General features: G+C 41.4%; 1 protein-coding gene across 1 annotated transcript in view; it reads right to left on the reverse strand.

Annotated features, from left to right (window-relative positions):
- The window catches only part of gjc2 (gap junction protein gamma 2), a 60,109-nt gene extending 54,730 nt beyond the window's left edge, over window positions 1-5,379 (reverse strand). Inside the window, exon 1 of the mRNA XM_008112242.3 lies at window positions 4,970-5,379. The gene's annotated coding sequence lies outside the window, so the exon portion shown is untranslated. The remainder of the gene's footprint in view (window positions 1-4,969) is intronic.
- Window positions 5,380-19,844: the final 14,465 nt, after the last annotated feature.

Here is a 19,844-nt window from a genome sequence, read left to right on the forward strand (position 1 = left end):
GTTTATATTGTTTTATTTATTTATTTCGTGTCAAAAGCATTGCATAACAAATACATTTTAAAATGATGGGAAAAAAAGGAAATCACAAGCAACTAAATAGTTTTAGACCAAAAACGGGCAACAGCAACTGCATTGTCCGTAGCTTTAAACAACTCCTCCTCCGTGCATGAGGCAGGACATTGTGGGCAAGCGCATATATGCGGAGTTGTTTGTTCAGCTCCACAGTCACACAAGGTGGAGGATTCCTCCAGGTAATGCCACCTCGCCAAGTTGGCTTTAGATCTGCCCACTCCGCTTCTGAGTCTGTTCAGGGACTTCCAAGTTGCCCATTCTTGGTTTGCCCCTGGAGGAAGACCCTCTTGGGGGGCCATCCAGTTAGAATTGCCAGGTTTAGCTGCCCAGAGGGACACCCTTGCTGTTGCTGGAGGAACATCAAGAGGAGTGGTGGTTCTCATGAAGCCCTTCCTTGACTTGAGTCTACTGGGAGGAGGCTGATAGCCATGCAGTGGGTGGCTTTCACAATGTTCGACCTTTTTTCTCTCACCGTTAACAGCAACTTCCCGTCGCACATCAGGAGGGGCAATGCCAGCTAACTTGTGGAGTTTATCAACAGGTGTAGGTTTAAGGCATCCCATGATGATTCTGCATGTTTCATTCAGTGCTATGTCCACCTGCTTTGCATGGGCAGACTTGTGCCAAACAGGACAGGCGTACTCCGCAGTTGAGAAAGACAAGGCCAGGGCTGATGTTCTTACTACTTGTGGGTCTGCACCCCATGCACTGCCAGTCAGTTTCCGTAGGATGTTATTGCGTGCAGCTACTTTGTGGTTGGTGTTCATGCAGTCTTTCCTATATGTTAGTGTTCAATCTAAGGTGACACCAAGGTATTTAGGATGGAAACAGTGTTCGAGCTCTTGGCCTTCCCAAGTAACTTTCAGTTTCCTGTTGGCTTCACGGTTACGTAGGTGGAGAGCACACACTTGTGTCTTGGCAGGGTTAGGCTTCAGGTGGTTCTCTTTGTAGTAGCTGGAGAGATCTTTCAAGGCATTGGTGAGTTGCTTTTCAACTGTTTCAAAATCTTTCGCTTGTGTTGTAAGGCCAAGGTCATCAGCATATATAAAACTTTTTGTGAGTGGTGGTTGTGGCTGGTCGTTGTTTTAATTGTTTTAATTCATATATTGTGTTTTTAACCCATGTTTTGTTGGGCCCCGTGTGAGCCACCCCGAGTCCCTTCGGGGAGATGGTGGTGGGATATAAAAATAAAGTTGTTGTTGTTGTTGTTGTTGTTGTTGTTGTTGTTGTTATTGTTATAGGCCACCACAACTCTACAAACTTTGAATCCCTCTGAGGAGCAACTCAGGAAGCTGGTGATGTTCAATAGAAGGTTGAGAGAAGAGGATACAATAATGTTTAAATATTGGAAAAGATATCAAATTGAGGAGAGAAGAAGGCTTGTTTTCTGCTGCTCCATCAATTCAAACTAAAGGGAAATAAATTCCATCTAAACATTTGGAAGAAGCTCCTGACAGTAAGAGCTGTTCAGCAGTGGAATCTGCTGTCGCTGGGAGTCAAGTGGAATCTCCATCTCTGGAGGCTTTACAGAGAAGCTGGATGGACATCTGTCTGGAAGGCTTGGATTGTATCTTCCTCCAAGGCAATAGGAGCTTGGACTGGATGACCTTTGGAGCTCTCTTCCAGGTCTAGGATTCTAGGATTCAGCCCATTTAAAATCCACATTCCTCCGCCTCTTTCATCTGCTCTCCATAGAAATGGCATGAAATCCATGCGCAGAGCATATAGCATGGCTCTCTGTCGCTCCCTCTCGGTTTCTTGCAGAAACTCCAAGAGAGAGTCATTCTTCCCTTCACATACAGTAGAGTCTCACTTATCCAACATAAACGGGCCGGCAGAATGTTGGATAAGCAAATATGTTGGATAATAAGGAGGAATTAAAGAAAAGCCTATTAAACATCAAATTAGGTTATGATTTTACAAATTAAGAACCAAAACATCATGTTACACAACAAATTTGACAGAAAACATAGTTCAATACGCAGTAATGCTATGTAGTAATTACTGTATTTACGAATTTAGCACCAAAATATCACAATGTATTGAAAACATTGACTACAAAAATGCGTTGGATAATCCAGAATGTTGGATAAGTGAAACTCTACTGTAGTTCCTTTTAAATAGTGTCTGCTCTGCCACCCAAAAACACATTCAAAAGTAAGGTAGTTAAGTCAACGTCATCATCCAAAGGGAAAAAAATAATAAACAAACATGTGTGGCTCCTTTGGGTCTCAGTCCAGGAGTATAAACAACAACAACAACAACAACAACAACAACAACAACAACAACAACATGATGATGATGATGATGATGATGATGATGATGATGATGATGATGATGATTTGGAGACCCCTGTTTGGAGGACAATTGGAAAGGTGGGTTTTTGAGCATAGCTTTGCATTGGTATCTGATCTCTCTAAATCCCTATATTTCAATAGGGTTCATTAGTTCATAATTACCACAGAGCCCCCAGTGGCACAATGGGTTAAAGGTCAGTGGTTCGAATCCAGGGAGTGGGTGAGCTCCCATCTGTCAGCTCCAGCTCCCCGTACAGGGATATGAGAGAAGCCTCCCATAGGATGGTAAAACATTCCGGCATCCTCTGGACAACGTCCTTGCAGATGGCCAATTCTATCACACCAGAAGCGACTTGCAGTTTCTCAAGTTGCTCCTGACATGAAAAGAATTATTACCCAAGGTTTTCTGTTTCCACTGTAAGTGAAGAACCACATCCATCAGAAATATAAAGATCGTACTGTATGTTTTAATTTTTCAAAGCTGCCTTGAGAACAGGAGCTGAGAAAAACAGAAGGACATAAACAATTATTATTATTATTATTATTATGACTCCAATAAATGTTATTACCAATGACTGCCTGGGCTATATTTTCTGATACCGAAGCAGCCCAGCTTTATTGGGAACTGCCTGGACTATTTGTAGGACAGATGTGATCCAGACCCGGCAGAGGCGTTTGAGTCATAACAATATAATTAATCACCCATGTGCTTCTTAATTTGCATAGTACAATGGCAGGAAAAAAATCACCCTCAACAGTTGTTAGAATACTATTCTAATTTTTAGCTTCTTTGGATTGAATTCTCACAAAATGACAGCACTTTTTAATTTAGTTTCTATAATAATTATAAACTTACTGATGCCCTTCCCCTGAAAATTTAGTCTGTGTGTTCCCATGACAATAGGATCTTTCTGACACAGTGACCAGGTTCCATAAAGGGGGTGTCAAAGTGCACTAATATTACAGTGTAGATGCATCCTCTCTCTTTTTTGGCGTTTTAGAATATTTATTTAAATATTGCTTTAAATATACAGTATGCCTATATTGTATCTATCCTTTATAGTGACATCCCCTTAAATAAAAAAGGTAACAGCCGAACTGCAACAAATAAAACTAATAAAAATAACAAATAAGAAAAAGACACAAGCAATGCTGTATTAGGCAAAGAATTAATGGTGAATCTATACCAATGGTTTCCAACCTGTGGCCCGTGGATCACCAGTGGTCTGCAAGAACTAAAATATGGTCCGCGGCCTCAGTGTTACTACACCGTTGCAACAAGAGCGACTGGTCTCACAAAACCCTCTTATAGTGCCAAGGCATAAAAAATGTTTTTCTGTGGGTGAACAGACAGGGACTACTGGATGGCATATGTTCTGTATCAGAAACTAGAGTTGATGTGGTCTATCCAATGCAATTTTCTGAATCAGCACCCCAAATAACCAAACTGAATCTAAAGTTGAACAAAAACTGATTCGTAACCCTTCTGATACTAATGTTGGAGAGTGGTCCCTGGTCAAAGAGGTCCCTGATCAAAAAAGAGGTTGGGAACCACTGGTGTATACTGTAGAATGAATGCTGTTTGATACCACTTTAACTACTATATCTCAACACTTTGGAATCCTAGGGGTTTAGTTTGGTTGAGGCACCCACACTCTTTGGCAAAGAAGACTAAAGACCTTGTAAAACTACAGCTCCCAGGATTCCATGGCTCTGAAAGGATTGTTAAACTGTAGCAATTCTACAGTATATGCTCCCTAGGACCACAGATGGGTGCAAGGATTCCTGAGTGAGGAAGCAACCAGCCTTTGAAGCTGCAAGGCTATTCCATACTAATCAAGGTGGCCAATGGCAACATTCGCACTTGTCTCAGACAGACAAGAGTTTTTTCTCCCACCCTGGACATTATTCCACAGGTATATAAATCCTACTTGCCTAGTTTCCAACAGACCTCACAACCTCTGAGGATGCCTGCAAAACGTCAGGAGAGAATGCTTCTGGAACATGGCCATGCAACCTGGAAAACTCACAGCAACCCAGTTCTTGAGGATGTTAAATAATATTTTTTCTTTCAAAATATTCAATAAAAGGCCACCAGTTTTCTTTTATATTCATGATATGGTCATTTCTAAACTATTTGATTTGTGCAGTTAACTTCTCCCTAAGTTTACATTCCCATCATTTGGTTACTCATACAGTAACCATCCTACAGTGGTATCAGCCTGCATTCATTCTAGTTTGGATGCACCCTAAATATGAAAAGAAATTTAATTTGCTGAATGAGACAGTGGGTGAAAAAAATCATTTAGTCCAGCTGACTTTTGCAGGAAACTCACAACCCACATTCCCATCTCAACTGACACCTGGGGTGGATGCATCTACATTGTCGAGTGGATGCAGTTTGATGCCAATTTAATTCCCATGGAATCTTGGGAGTTGTAGTTTGGTGAGACCTCAGCACTTGGCCAGAGAAGGCTAAAGTCCTTGCAAAACTTCAGCTCTCACGATTCCATAGCATTGGGTTGTGGAAAGTGGAGTCAAAGTGCATTCATTCAACAGTGTAGATGTACCCGTTTCCCGTGTTTTCATGACCCACTCACCTCTCTTCTGTCCTAGCTGGAAAATCAGAGCCGGATTTGTCCCCTTTCCAACATCCCCGGGCGGATGGCTCTCCAGGACGCTGCAGGGACAAAAAACCTGGGTTTGGGTTCAGACGAGCAAAGAGTCCTTGGAAAGAGATAGATCCGTGTCTAGAGAAGGAGATATCTTGGCTGTTTCAAGGGAGGAAGGCTTCGGATTCCTCCAGCATCATGTTTCTCCTAAACTCCAGCTGGAAGCGGAGAGAAGAGATCCCCAAAAAGGCGAGGAAGAAAACGCCAAGCTCCAGCCTGAGATCCTGCAAGCTTGGAGGTCCGGCTGTGGATGTGTGTGCGCGCAGGCGCGTGTCAGGAAGGAGCAAACGAGGGGGAGGAATCTCTCTGGTTGCTTGCAGTAGATCCCAATCGCAAGAGCCCTGCCAGGGAAATCTCTGCCTGGAGAGTCGGTGTTTTGCGCTTTGGGCGCACAAGAAGGAGTTGCCAAACTCCTGTGCGTAAAAAGGGAATCACTTTTACGCACCAAATCCAGACAAACTTCTCCGCGAGGGATGCGCCTCTTAGTCTTCCCCTCTCTTTTAATGCGTGAAGGATGCTCCTCTTTGTCTCTCCTTTACTGCCAACTTTTTGCGCACAGGAATCTCCTTTTTCTTTCTCTTTTGCGCGCTCCAAAGTTGCCCAAACTTTTGCGCACAGGAGGCACTTTTATCTCTCTCTCTCTTGCGCCCCTGAAGCCAATAAAACTTTTACGCAAAGGATGCGCCTCTGTCTCCCTCTTTTGCGCTCCAAAGCCAAAGAAATTTGTATGTAGAGAATGTGCCTTTCTTTCTTTTTCAGTCCTCCAAAGTTATCCAAACTTCACTGCAAAGGGTCGGCTCCTTTCTCCTTCTTTTCATGCTTCAAAGCCATTCAAAGCCTCTCTTTTTTGGCTTACCAAAGAGACTAAAATTCTATTCGTGGGATGTACCTCTTTTTGCACACCAAGGCCAGCCAAATCCAAACTCAAAAGATGAGCTCCTTTCTCTTTCTTTTGCACGCCCCAAAGCCATTTATTTATTTATTTATTACCTCACTTCTACCCCGCCCTTCTCACCCATCAGGGGACTCAGGGCGGCTTACAATATAAACATACACATCAAAAAACAGTTTTCATCAAATTTAAAAATCCATTGAGATTAAAAATTACAATAAAATTAAGAATATACATTAAAAATATACATAATTATACGTTTAAATATACATTTAAGGCGCTTTCCATGTACAGATGGGGTCTGTCATTCAGAGGATGTGCCTCTCACATTTTTGGCACAGCAAAGAAACCAAACTTCTATACCTAGGATGTACCCTTTTTTGCACACCAAAGCTGGCCAAACCTATGCACAAAGGATGGACCTCTTTTTCTCTTCTTGTGTACCAAAGAGAGCCACACATTGGTGGAGAGCATGTGTACCTTTCTCTTGCACACTCCAAGGCCATCCAAACTACAGTATGAAGGATGTGCCTCTCTCTTTTTTGTGACATGGTTCCCAATCTTTGTTTGACCAGGGACCACTTTGACCAGGGACCACTCTTCACCATTAGTACCAAAAGGGTTACAAATCTAAAGGGTAACTTTAGATTTGGTTTGGTTATTTGGGGTGCTGAATCAGAAAACTGCATTGAATAGACCACATCAGCTCTAGTTTCTGATACAGAACATATGTCATCCAGTAGTTGCCATCTGCTTGCCCACAGAAAATCATATTGAATAATCTAGAGCTCATGTGGTCTATCCAATGCAATTTTCTGAATCAGCACCCCAATATAACCCCAGGAACAGGCCTAAAAACGAAGACACCAAAGTGCCCCCACTTCCAGGCGCCACATGAAACAGCTCCGCTCATGGGGAGGGAGGAGGAGGAGAAGCAGCAGTCAGGAGGCTTGTTGTTGCACCTTTCATGGGTAGTCAGATTCTCCCCTCTCGACATCCCCATTGTCTCAGCACTATAAGTGGGTTTCCTGAGACCAGTATCTCTTGTTGCAACAGTATACTAATGGTGAAGCCGCAAACTGTATTTTAGTTTTCGGGGACCACTGGAGGTCCATGGACCACAGGTTGGGAACCACTGCTTTTGTGCAACAATGCCAGTCTAACAGTCTGAACACACCAAGAGACCAAACTTATGTGTGTAGGATGTATTTTCATACCAAAGCTGGCCAAACTTTTGCATTCAAGATGTGCCTTTCTCTCTTTTGCATTCTCAGAAGCCAACAGCTGTGTTTGCACAGGATGTGTCTTCTTTTCCTTGCTCTAAAGCCACCCAACCTTTCGTTCAAAGATGTGGCTCTCTTTGGTGCACCAAAGCCAGCTAAAATTCTGCACATAGTATGTGTCTGTTCCTCTTTAGTGCACCAAAGAAGCCAAACTTCTGTATGTAAGATGCTACTCTTTTTTTTGCACATCTAAGGCAGCCAACTTTTGTGCTGAGGATGTGCCTTCCTTTCTTTTGAGTGCCAAAGGGAGACAAACTTCTGAGCACACAATGCAGTCCATTTTTGTGTATTCCAAAGGCAACCAACTCTTTGTGCACAGGTTGGGCTTGTCCCTTTTTGTGCATTGAAATAGGTGCATAGTGTGCCTCTTTTTCTTTTCTTTTTGCACACCAAAGCCAGCCAAACCTCTGCCCTGTGAATGGGCCTCTCTCTTTTGCACCAAAGCCAAACAATTGCAGCTCTGGAAATGTGGAGGAGGTGGGATCCACTTTCCAATCTAAACTCTCGAGCATTTCTTCCCTCTCCGGGTCACACTTTGCCCTTATAAAGACTTAGAGGCAGGGAGCTGTTTTTAGACATTTCCTTTTGAGTCCCTCCCCTTCTTTTCTCCCCATTGAAACCCAGAAAAGGGTCTGGGGTCTGGCTGTATTTGTTTTGTTTTTAGATAAAGAATTGCACCTAATTTTAAAGGTGAAAAAGAAAAGGTCCAAAAGAAGACACAGAAAACTATGCCTGCATAATATTTTTTAGGGAGGACAGTACATCTTGTTTGTTGTTTGTGTGGTGTCAAATTGCATTAATTTTACGATGTAGAACAGGCATGGGCAAACCTAGGCCCTCCAGGTGTTTTGGACTTCAACTCTCACAATTCCTAACAGCCGGTATGCGAAGTCCAAAACACCTGGAGGGCCCAAGTTTGCCCATGCCTGGTGTAGATAGATAGATACACCCCTCAGACATGGCACAATGGATTCAAATTGGAGAAGATGAGATTCCACCTAAATGTTAGGAAGACTATACCTCATCAAACTACAACTCCCAATCTTTCATACATTGAACCACGTCAGTTAAAATGTAAAGGTAAAGGTTTCCCCTGGCGTTAAGTCCAGTCGTGACCGACTCTGGGGGTTGGTGCTCATCTCCATTTCTAAGCCGAAGAGCTGGCGTTGTCCGTAGACACCTCCAAGGTCATGTGGCTGGCATGACTGCATGGAGCGCCGTTACCTTCCCGCTGGAGCGGTACCTATTGATCTACTCACATTTGCATGTTTTCGAACTGCTAGGTTGGCAGGAGCTGGGGCTAACAGCGGGCGCTCATTCCGCTCCCGGGTTTTGAACCTGGGACCTTTTGGTCCGCAAATTCAGCAGCTCAGCGCTTTAACACACTGTGCCACCAGAGGCCCCATGTCAGTTAAAGTGGTATCAATTAATTCTATAGTATAATTTTTTTCCCAGTGTCAGGAGTGACTTGAGAAACTGCAAGTCGCTTCTGGTGTGAGAGAATTGGCCATCTGCAAGGATGTTGCCCAGGGGATGCCCAGATGTTTTGATGTTTTACCATCCCTGTGAGAGGCTTCTCTCATGTCCCTGCATGGAGCTAGAACTGACAGAGGGAGCTCATCCGCACTCTCCCCGGATTCGAACCGCAACCTCCAGGTCAGGAACCCAACCTTCATGTCAGCAGTCATGCCGGCACAAAGGTTTAATCCATTGAACCATCAGGGGCTCCTATAGTATAGATGCACCCCAAGATCTCATAATAGTTATGCAATAACTGGTGTATAGGAAAAAAAATATACTGGTCCTAAATATTTTGGATTAGCGGAGACTCAACCTGTATTTTAAATGTTGCCCTTTTCCCGCAGCGATTCAGCCCTCTCAAATAAGGCCAGAAGTGTTCAATGCTTTTCCTCTATGCCTTTCTGCTTTAGATATATGCGATTTTGGAGCTGATGTGCTGCCCGCTCCCGCCCGGGGCTGTGTAAATTGCTGCCAAAGGCTGTTTGCCAAGCCTGGCACTTGGAGCTTATTCCAGGGAAGCGGCTCTGGCGTGCCAGCAGGGCGAAAGGAGACCTCCGACCTTCCCTCGGGGCTCAAGCGTCAGGGCAGACTTGTCCCTCGCATGGGGATGATGTTTTGCTGTTTTTTGTTGCTGTTGTTTTAATCCAATTCTAAAATAAGCTCACTTTCTTGCCTCTGCTAATAGCATCTCTGCGGGCATCCCCGAGCGGTCATTCCCTTGTTATTTTATTCCATTTTGGGAAGACTGCTAGTCCGGATGGTACATACTGTATTTAATTCAATGTGCCGGAACGAACATTGGTGACGGTGAGGATATTGCGAAAAACACACAGCTCGGCACGCAAGCTTTCATTGTGTATGCATGTTCCTATCATTCCCTAATACTGTGTATTGGCATACATTCTCAGAGGTGGGTTGCTGTGAGTTTTCCGGGCTGTATGGCCATGTTCCAGAAGCACTCTCTCCTGACGTGTCGCCCACATCTATGGCAGGAATCCTCAGAGGTTGTGAGGTCTGTTGGAAACTAGGCAAGTGGGGTTTATATATCTGTGGAATGATGTCCAGGGTGGGAGAAAGAATTCTTGTCTTTTTGAGGCAAGTGTGAATTGTGCAATTGGCCACCTTGATTAGCATTAAATGGCCTTGCAGCTTCAAAGCCTGGCTGCTTCCTGTCTGGGAGAATCTTTTGTTGGGAGATGTTAGCTGGCTCTGATTGTTGGTGCCAAATTGCATCAATTATACATCAAGTGGGGTTTTTATATCTGCGGAAGGTATATAAAAAACTCACAACAACCAAATATGTTTTCATATGTAGCTTTTATAATAATACATTTTAATATAAGTATTTGTATTATTATTACCATTTTTATGTGTTTTAATTATTCTGTAACCAGCATCGAGCCACGAGGAGAGGTGGGTAAAAATTAATAATAATAATTACAATAATAACAACAATATCGTGCAAATATTGCACAGAATATGTTGTTGAAAGCTTTCATGGCCAGAACCACTGGGTTGCTGTGAGTTTTCCAGGCTGTATGGCCATGTTCCAGAAGCATTCTCTCCTGACGTTTCGCTCACATCTATGGCAGGAATCCTCAGAAGTTGTGAGGTCTGTTGGAAACTTGGCCAGTGGGGTTTATATATCTGTGGAAGCTATATAAAAAACTCACAACAACCAAATATGTTTTAATATGTAGCTTTTATTAAAAAAATACATTTTAATATAAGTAATTGTGGTATTTTTACCATGTTTATGTGTTTTAACTATTCTGTAACCCACATCGAGCCACGAGGAGAGGTGGGTAAAAATTAATAATAATAATAATAATAATAATAATAATAATAATAATAATAATAATAATTGTAATAATAACAACAATAATGTGCAAATACTGCACAGAATATGTCCTTGAAAGCTTTCATGGCCAGAACCATTGGGTTGCTGTGAGTTTTCCAGGCCATGTTCCAGAAGCATTCTCTCCTGACGTTTCGCCTGCATCTATGGCAGGCATCTTCAGAGGTTGTGAGGTCTGTTGGAAAGATACATAAACCTCACTTACCTAGTTTCCAACAAATATCAAAACCTCTGAGGATGCCTGTCATAGATGTGTGGCTTTTCAATGCTAATCAAGGTGATTAATTACAACATGCACACTTGCCTCCAACAGACAAGAGTGCTTTCTCCCACCCTGGACCTTCCAGATATATAAACCTCCCTTGCCTAATTTCCAACAGACCTCACAACCTCTGAGGATGCCTGCCATAGATGTGGGCGAAACGTCAGGAGAGAATGCTTCTGGAACATGGCCATGCATCCCGGAAAACTCACAGCAATCTAGTGATTCCAGCCATGAAAGCCTTCGAGAACACATTCTCAGAGGTGGTTTTGCCATTTCCTTTCTCTGAAATATACACATATCTGTTAGAATCGTAGAATTTGAAGGGACCCCAACCCAATTCTGTCTCACAGGAAACAACCAAAGCACTCCAGACAGATGGCCATCCAGCTTCTGCTTAAGAGGAGACTCCATTAGACTTCATTAGAACTTCAATTGGCATTTTAAATTACTCTGAACCTTTATTTAGGTTTTATCTCACTATATAATTCTTTTTTGATTCTTCTGACTATATTGGTTTAGGTTATTGATGTTATACTCAATTCACTGATATTAGGTTTAATTTGATGTTAGGTTTTTAGCACTGTATTCATATGTGGGGTCATGTTGGGATTGTTTGCCAATATTTATCTATTTTTTGAAGGCATTGAATGTATGTCATTGTTTGTTGGAATCCACCCTGGGTCCCTTTGGGGAGATAGGGCAGAATAGAAATAAAGTTGTTGTTGTTGTTGTTATTGTTATTATTATTATTATTATTATTTTATTGTATGACACAGCAAACAAGATAGACATGCTGGATTTTGTATCACAAAATCACAAGTCAAACACTTCCCAAGTGTCTAGGACTGTGTGATGTATATTATTATTATTATTATTATTATTATTATTATTATTATTATTATTATTATTATTATATTAGACTCCAAAAAGAGCAATATATTCTGCTGTCAAACAATTCCTGACCATCAGGAAAATTATGTACAGTCTCTTTTCCTGCAGTTTGAATCTATTGTTCTGTTGTGCCTCACCAAACTACAAATCCCAAAATTCTATAGCATTGAGCCATGACAGTACAAGTGGTGTTAAACTGCATTCATTCTGCAGTGTAGATGCACCCCAAGTCCTAGCTAGAGGTGGATTCAATGGGTTCTCTATATGAAAATAATACTTTGGACAATAATTTGGGTTATTCATGTTCTACTCATATATTTCCCTGCCTGAATTTGGGCAGCTCATGATACAAGCTATTAGGAAAAGGGAAATTCGAACTCGGAATGGTGACAGCTTGAGTAGATTTACAACCGTGCATTACGTCCAAGGAAGTGGTTCTGAGCTGGTCACCTTCTGAGCATCCAATTTCCCTCCTCCTGCTGCAATTTCCCCCCTTTTATTTCACAGCTGGGTGGATGCCTCCTTGCAGCTTGGTACTAAAATAAAATACTAATCATTGTAGTGGAAAAGACTGTGAAGGCATTGTGTGAGAATCAGCAGATCTCTTAATTCTTTCTGGGAGCCTGATTTGTCCGGCTGAGCGGCACCAGAAGCAAACGTGGGGAAAACGAATAGCAGCGGGAAGAGAGAAAATGAACACCAAATGCCCCAAATTTCTGGTTTTTAAGATACTTCTTGTCATTGAAAAACCTTGATTAATAAGTTTGTGTGAAACTGCATTGAACGTAATTGTATGGGTTGGCACCAGGCATGAGCCAACATGGGCCCTCCAGGTGTTTTGGACTTCAACACCCACAATTCCTAACAGCTTCCCTCCACATCTCTATTAATAATAATAATAATAATAATAATAATAATAATAATAATAATTTATTTGTTTACTACATTTATATCATGCTCTTTTCACCCCGGAGGGGACTCAGAGCGGCTTACAAATCAAATGAACATACAATATATTATTAGCATAGCACAATATAAGCATTAAATTACTATATTGTACTACATCATTATATGGTAATATTATTAGTAATATTACATTTAATATATAATATATAATTAATATTATTATATTGTATTATTAGTAGTATAATATTGTATTCCATTATAATATTACTATCAATAATAATAATAATAATGATTAAAATTCCTCTTGCTCCCCTTTTGAGCAGCCTTCCTTCCACATCTCTATTATTATTATAGATTTATTTGTACATAACAGCACAGTACACATGCATATTAGGTCCAAGTGTCTTATTATTATTATTATTACTAATTACTAATAATAATAATAATAATTTGGAGTTGAAGTCCAAAACACTTGGAGTGCCAAAGTCTGCCCATGCCTGGTCTACACTCTACACCAACCATATGATGCAGTTCCAAACTGCATTATACGGCATTCTAAATCCAGCCAGAGATGGATTCACTTGGTTTGAATGGAATAATGTGCTGTGAAGGGTTGATGTGATAAGACTCTTCCTCAATGTCTCCAAACTCTCATGTATTCACCCTAAAGCTTTGCCACTTGCTTCCTTTTTTGCTTCCAAGCTGGTCCTAAAAGCAACGGCATCCAGACCTTGGCTGGAGGGGGAAGAGCAAGAAATTAATACGGAGAGGCCTTGAGGAGTCTGGAGGAAAAAGTTAGATGCTTGGCAGCTGGAGGACAGGCGGAGAAGGACAAGAACAGGCAGAAAGTCAAGGAAAAAGCATCAGGGGAAGAAAATAAGGGGGATCTTATTAAGGCAGAGCATTTGGATGGAGAGAGAGGAGGGTGGGATTTTGCTTGCCTTGAGTGCATCTACACTGTAGATCAAATGCAGTTTTGACACTGCCTACGGCACAAGGCAGGAGCCCCCGGTGGCGCAATGTGTTAAAGCGCTGAGCTGCTAAACTTGCAGACCAAAAGGTCACAGGTTCGAATTCAGGAAGTGGAGTGAGCGCCTGCTGTTAGCTCCAGCTTCTGCCAACCTAGCAGTTCGAAAACATGTGAGTAGATCAATAGGTACCGCTCCGGCGGGAAGGTAATGGCGCTCCATGCAGTCATGCCAGCCACATGACCTGGAGGTGTCTATGGGCAACGCCGGCTCTTCGGCTTAGAAATGGAGATGAGCACCAACCCCCAGAGTCAGACGCGACTGGACTTAACGTCATGGGAAAACCTTTACATTTTTTTTATGGCACAAGGCAAATGAGGTCATGAGAGCTGTAATTTTGGCGATTTGCTATGTGGCACCAGTGTTCTCTCTCTGAGAAAGCTAAGGGCCTTGTAAAACTACAATTCCTAGGATTCGATAACATTCAGCCATGTCAGCTGAAGCAGGGTAAAACTGCATTCATTCTACAATGTAGATGCACCCTTGATTTCAAAGATTTATTTACAGTATTTATTTATTTTCAGTGTTTATATTCCACCCTTCTCACCCCGAATGGGACTCGGGGTGGATTACAATGCACACATATACATGGCAAACATTCAATGCCATTAGACATACGACATATAGACAGACACAGAGGCAATTTAACATTTTCCAGCTTTTGGCCACAGGGGGAGCTGACGCTTCACTGTCCACTTGTGACACGGAGCCCTTGATGAAGTACTTCCTCATTCCTTTCCCCACGCTACTGGCAGTTTTATGGTGTCGTAAATTTGTTAAATTAGCCTCCCCGCATAAAGCAGTACCTAAATTTCCTACTCGACAAATTCAACTGTCTCTCGAGCTGCTTAGGTCAACAGCGCGCTAGGCTATTAATGGTCAGGGGCTTAATCCGACCTGGGTTGGCTTCAAATTCAAGACCTTTCAGTCAGTAGTGATTTATTGCAGCTGGCTACTAACCAACTGCGCCACAGCCCGGCCCTTTTAACGCCCATCTACACTGGAGAATGGGAGTTGTCGTTTTTGCAAGGTCCTGAGTGCTGGTGTCTCATCAAACTACAACTCCCAGGATTCGATAGCATAGAGCCACAGCAGTTAAAGCCGTGTCAAACTGTATTAATTCTAAAGTGCAGACGAATCACCATCCAATACTCAAAGCACTACTCTATGATACGATACTTACAATCATAGAATTGCAATATAATGGACACTTGTCTTGCATTTCTGGAAATGCAAGAAAACTCACGGTAAATCAAGCCAGTCTGTTTCAAAGTTGTTGCTAGACTCCCTATTCTTTCCTTTCCAGCCCAAAACAACTACAAACTCCCAGGCATCATCTCTAGGAAGTGTTAACTAACCATGAAGAACATGCCATGGAGCATGTGCAGAGCAACCACACAAGTTTGTGCCAAATTTAGGGGAAACACAAGGCATCATAAATGCCAGACCCACAATTTGCAAAAGTCAAACTTGCAAATGTGGAGAGCCAACTAGAGTTAGATCAATTGACTTATTTTCTCTGGACTTTGCTCCTATTTCCAGCATCTGGTTCTTTTCTTCCGGATGCCTGGTTGTACAGAATGATGCCGCGTCAGCCGCCGAACGCAGCTGACGTCCCTTTTGCTGAGAAAAATGTGTCGTTTTCAATTAGCAAAAGCGGCCAAGAACGGTTCAGAGCTTTTTTGACCCTTGCGCCGCAACCCAAAATAGCTTATTAACCAATTTATTTTGCTGAGCCTGATTAGCCAACCAAGACTCTGCTGGGAAGAGGCAGCGGAGTTGAGAACAATGCCGGGAGAATGGGTTGGATTCTTCTTTTGGCGGAAATGTATTTATTCTCCACTCCATTCATGGCAAACAGCTTTGCAAAAAGGTTGGCTCTTTCCTGATAGTAATCCTATTTAACATTATTTTCCCTCTATTATTAATACACCATTATTATTATTGTCGTCATTAAAACTACTACTTTTTATCGTATTAGAAGTGACTTGAGAAGATACTGCAAGTCACTTCTGGTGTGAGAAAATTGGCTGTCTACAGAGACATTACCCAGGGGATGCCCAGATGTGTTACCATCCTACTGGAAGGCTTATGTCCCTGAAAGCTACAGCTAACAGACGGGAGCTCACCTCATCTTACAGATTTGAACCAGCAACCTTCAGTTTAGCAATCTAACCTTCAGGTCAGCAGTTCAGCCAGTACAAGGGTTCAACCCATTGCGCCACTCTTAATACTACTAATATGGTTTGAGGATTGTAACACTGCAACTCCTTTTTTTAAAAAAAGAAAACAATTCAGAGGAGAAAGTATTTACCTTCGAACCATAAGATCTCATCACAAACCATGCCACACTTTTTGAAAAATCTTTGGAGAAAATCACTAGTATGGATCTGAGAAATAGCAACAAACATCCTCCAGAAGGAAAGGAAAAAAGTGGAGTGCAGTTTGCAATTATCAGAAAACAATCTCAATAAGATATATAGTAAAAACCTATGCTTTCTGGAAGCACATCAGTGTGAGCATATACGACTTTAAGTCACTTGTTGCACAGCAACGTCACAACCTCATAAATATCAGTTTTCTTAAGAAAGAAACACTCAGAGGTGGTTTCACCAGTTTCTTCCTCTCATATCTCTATTTGTCTGTCTATCTATCTATCCACATAATAAAAGTGAAAATATATGTGTGTGGCTGAGGTGTCTACTTCCACAGACAAGCTCCCACTTCCACAAACACAGCTATAGGTCCCCCTACTCAGGAGACAGCAATGGCCCTCCCCCCAATGATACTTCAGGTTTAGAGAGCACCATGAACATGTCCAAAAGCCCTGCCAATGTTTTTCACAAACAACATCCTGCCCAACACACAAGTGAAGGCTTTCCGACGTGACAATTTCATCTTAGATGTCCTGTTTTTCCTCCACCACAGACATCCCAGTGTTCCTTTCTCTCTCTGTTGGTGTGGAATTTGCATGACTCCGCCCACTGCCTCTCCCATAACCCTTTCCTATTCTTTTCACAGCAAACAGAGGAATTGACCAGCAACTGAACATACTAGAGGGGTTTGGGGGGAATTGGTCTTCCTTTCTGGGAATTGTAGTTCACCCACAACCACGGAAACTGTGATCTCCACTGATGGTGGACCTGGACCAAACTTGGCACACAGAACCCCGGATTAACTCAACCTACTGAAGGTTGAGGGGACATAGTGGGAGTTTTAGTTTATCCTGCAGCCAAAGAGCACATGGAACCCCACCGATGATTCATCTAGAGCAGTGGTTCTCAAACTTCCTAAGCCTTAAAACAGTTCCTCCTGTTGTAATGACCCCCAAGCATTAAATATTTTTGTCGCTATTCCATAACTGCCATTTTGCTACTGTTATGAATCGTAATGTAAATATCTGATATGCAGGATGAATTTTCATTCACTGGACCAAATTTGGCACAAATACCTAATACGCTTAAATTTGAATACTGGTGGGGTTGGAGAGACTGATTTTGTCATTTGGGATTTGTAGTTGCTGGGATTTATAGTTCACCTACAATCAAAGAGCCCCTTGAATTCCACCAATGATAAAATTGGACCAAACTTCCCACACAGAACCCGCATGACCAACAGAAAATACTGAAGGGATTTGGGAGGAATTGGCAGTGATTTAGGAGAGATGTAGTTCACCTACATCCGGAGAGCACTGTAAACCCAAACAACGATGGATCTGGACCAAATTTGGCACAAATAGGATATGCCGAAATTTGAATACTGGTGGGATTGGATTGATTTTGTCATTTGGGAATTGTAGTTGCTGGGATTTCTAGTTCACCTACAATCAAAGAACAGTATGTGTTTTCTGATGGTCTTCAGCGATCCCCAGGTTGAGAAACGCTGATTTAGAGCAAACTTGCCCAACATAACAAACTATAAGTACTGATGGAGTTTCTCAGGGTTAACCTGGCATGACGTGAGTTGCAGTTCACCCACATCCTTATGCATTTAGTACTATTAAAAACTGACTTAAAAAAAACCCCAAGGCAATGCCAGGTACCTAAGCTAGTATATACAGTAGAGTCTCACTTATCCAACATAAACGGGCCGGCAGAATGTTGGATAAGCAAATATGTTGGATAATAAGGAGGCATTAAGGAAAAGCCTATTAAACATCAAATTAGGTTATGATTTTACAAATTAAGCATCAAAACATCATGTTAGACAACACATTTGAAAGAGAAAGTAGTTCAATACGCAGTAATGCCATGTAGTAATTACTGTATTTACGAATTTAGCACCAAAATATCACGATGCATTGAAAACATTGACTACAAAAAAGCGTTGGATAATCCAGAACGTTGGATAAGCGAGTGTTGGATAAGTGAGACTCTACTGTATACATAGACAGTATAGCATCCCCTTTCCAGGATTCTAAAATCCAAAATACTCCAAAATCCACAATGGTCCACATGAGTGGCTGACATAGCTGCACCTGGGCTTTTGGATGATTCAGTGTACACATACTTGACTTCATTCACAACATTATATTAAAAAATATTGTATAAAATTACTTGTGGATAAGAAACATAAATGCCCAAAGCATTTCAGAGAAGTGATACTCAAATCTAATGTTTCCCTTCCTTGTTGGCTCCCTCTAGTGCGCTCTTCTGGGTTGTTCCATTCAAAACTTTCCTGATTTAAAATCTTGTCTGGCTCCAACTTCTATCTACAAACAGATGTAGGACTAAGACAGATTGGATATTATCTTTTAAAATTATTTTGTTCCTGTGACTCATTATAAGCATTTACAAGAGAAACACTTGTCCAGATTCCTGCACGAGTTTTCTGCATTATGTAACTTTATGTATACCATACAAGTAGCTGAAGCACTAAGAAACCCGCTGGGCATTTATTTACACTGTGTCATGGAGGCCAGGGATTTTGTGATTTAATGCCAAATTGCTGGAGGATACATACAAAAAGATTTACTTTCACAGATTCCTAGAATGAGAAGGGAACCTCAAAGGTCATCTAGTCCAACCCCTGGTCACATGGGAATGCCCCACGAAAGCACTCCTGAAAGACGCCCATTGATGGGCGCATTTATACCTTTGGATTAATGCAGTTTGGCACCACTTTCACAGTCATGGCTCAATGCTATGGAATCCTGGGAGTGGTAGTTTCACAAGGTCTTTCATATTCTCTGCCAAAAAAAAAAATGCTGGTGCCTCACCAAACTACAACTCCCAGGAGTGTATAACATTGAATCATGGCAATCAAAAGTAAGGTCAAACTACATTATTATTAGGATTACTACACTATTGAATTGATGGAGTTTGACACCACTTTTACAGTCATGGCTCAATGCTATGCATTCCTGGGAGTTGTAGTTTCATGAAGTCTTTCGCCTTCTCTGCCAAAAAAAAAATATGGCTGGTTCCTCACCAAACAACAACTCCCAGGAGTGTATAGCATTGAATCATGGCAATCAAAAGTAAGGTCAAACTACTACTACTACTACTACTACTACTACTACATCATCATCATCATCACTATCATCATTCTTTATCTCTCTAAAACAGAGACAAAAGTAGGGTCAAACTACATTATTATTATTATTATTATTATTATCACTACTACCATCACTACCATCATCCTTTATCTCTCTAAAACAGAGACAAAAGTAGGGTCAAACTACATTATTATTATTATTATTATTATTATTATTATTATTATTATTATTATCACTACTACCATCACCATCATCATCCTTTATCTCTCTAAAACAGAGACAAAAGTAGGGTCAAACTACATTGTTATTATTATTATTATTATTATTATTATTATTATTATTATTATTATTATTACCACTACTACCATCACTATCATCATCCTTTATCTCTCTAAAACAGAGACTCAAGGGAGCTCCATTCACTTTGCAATGTAGATGCACCCTCAGATACATGAAAGCATGGTTTGCAGATATACAAACCTTTAATATTGTGAGCCATTTTGCACCTCAATCAAGAAATAAAAGTGGAATAATAATAATCATAGCTGAGACAAGCACCTACCAGACAACAGCACCCTTCTTAAAAAATTATAAACTTCCCTTCACTTTATGCATTGTTGATGAAAGGTTTCTCCCACAGAGAGAAGAACAAACACCAAGAC

Source organism: Anolis carolinensis, chromosome 6, assembly GCF_035594765.1.
Source record: "Anolis carolinensis isolate JA03-04 chromosome 6, rAnoCar3.1.pri, whole genome shotgun sequence".
NCBI lineage: Eukaryota > Metazoa > Chordata > Lepidosauria > Squamata > Dactyloidae > Anolis > Anolis carolinensis.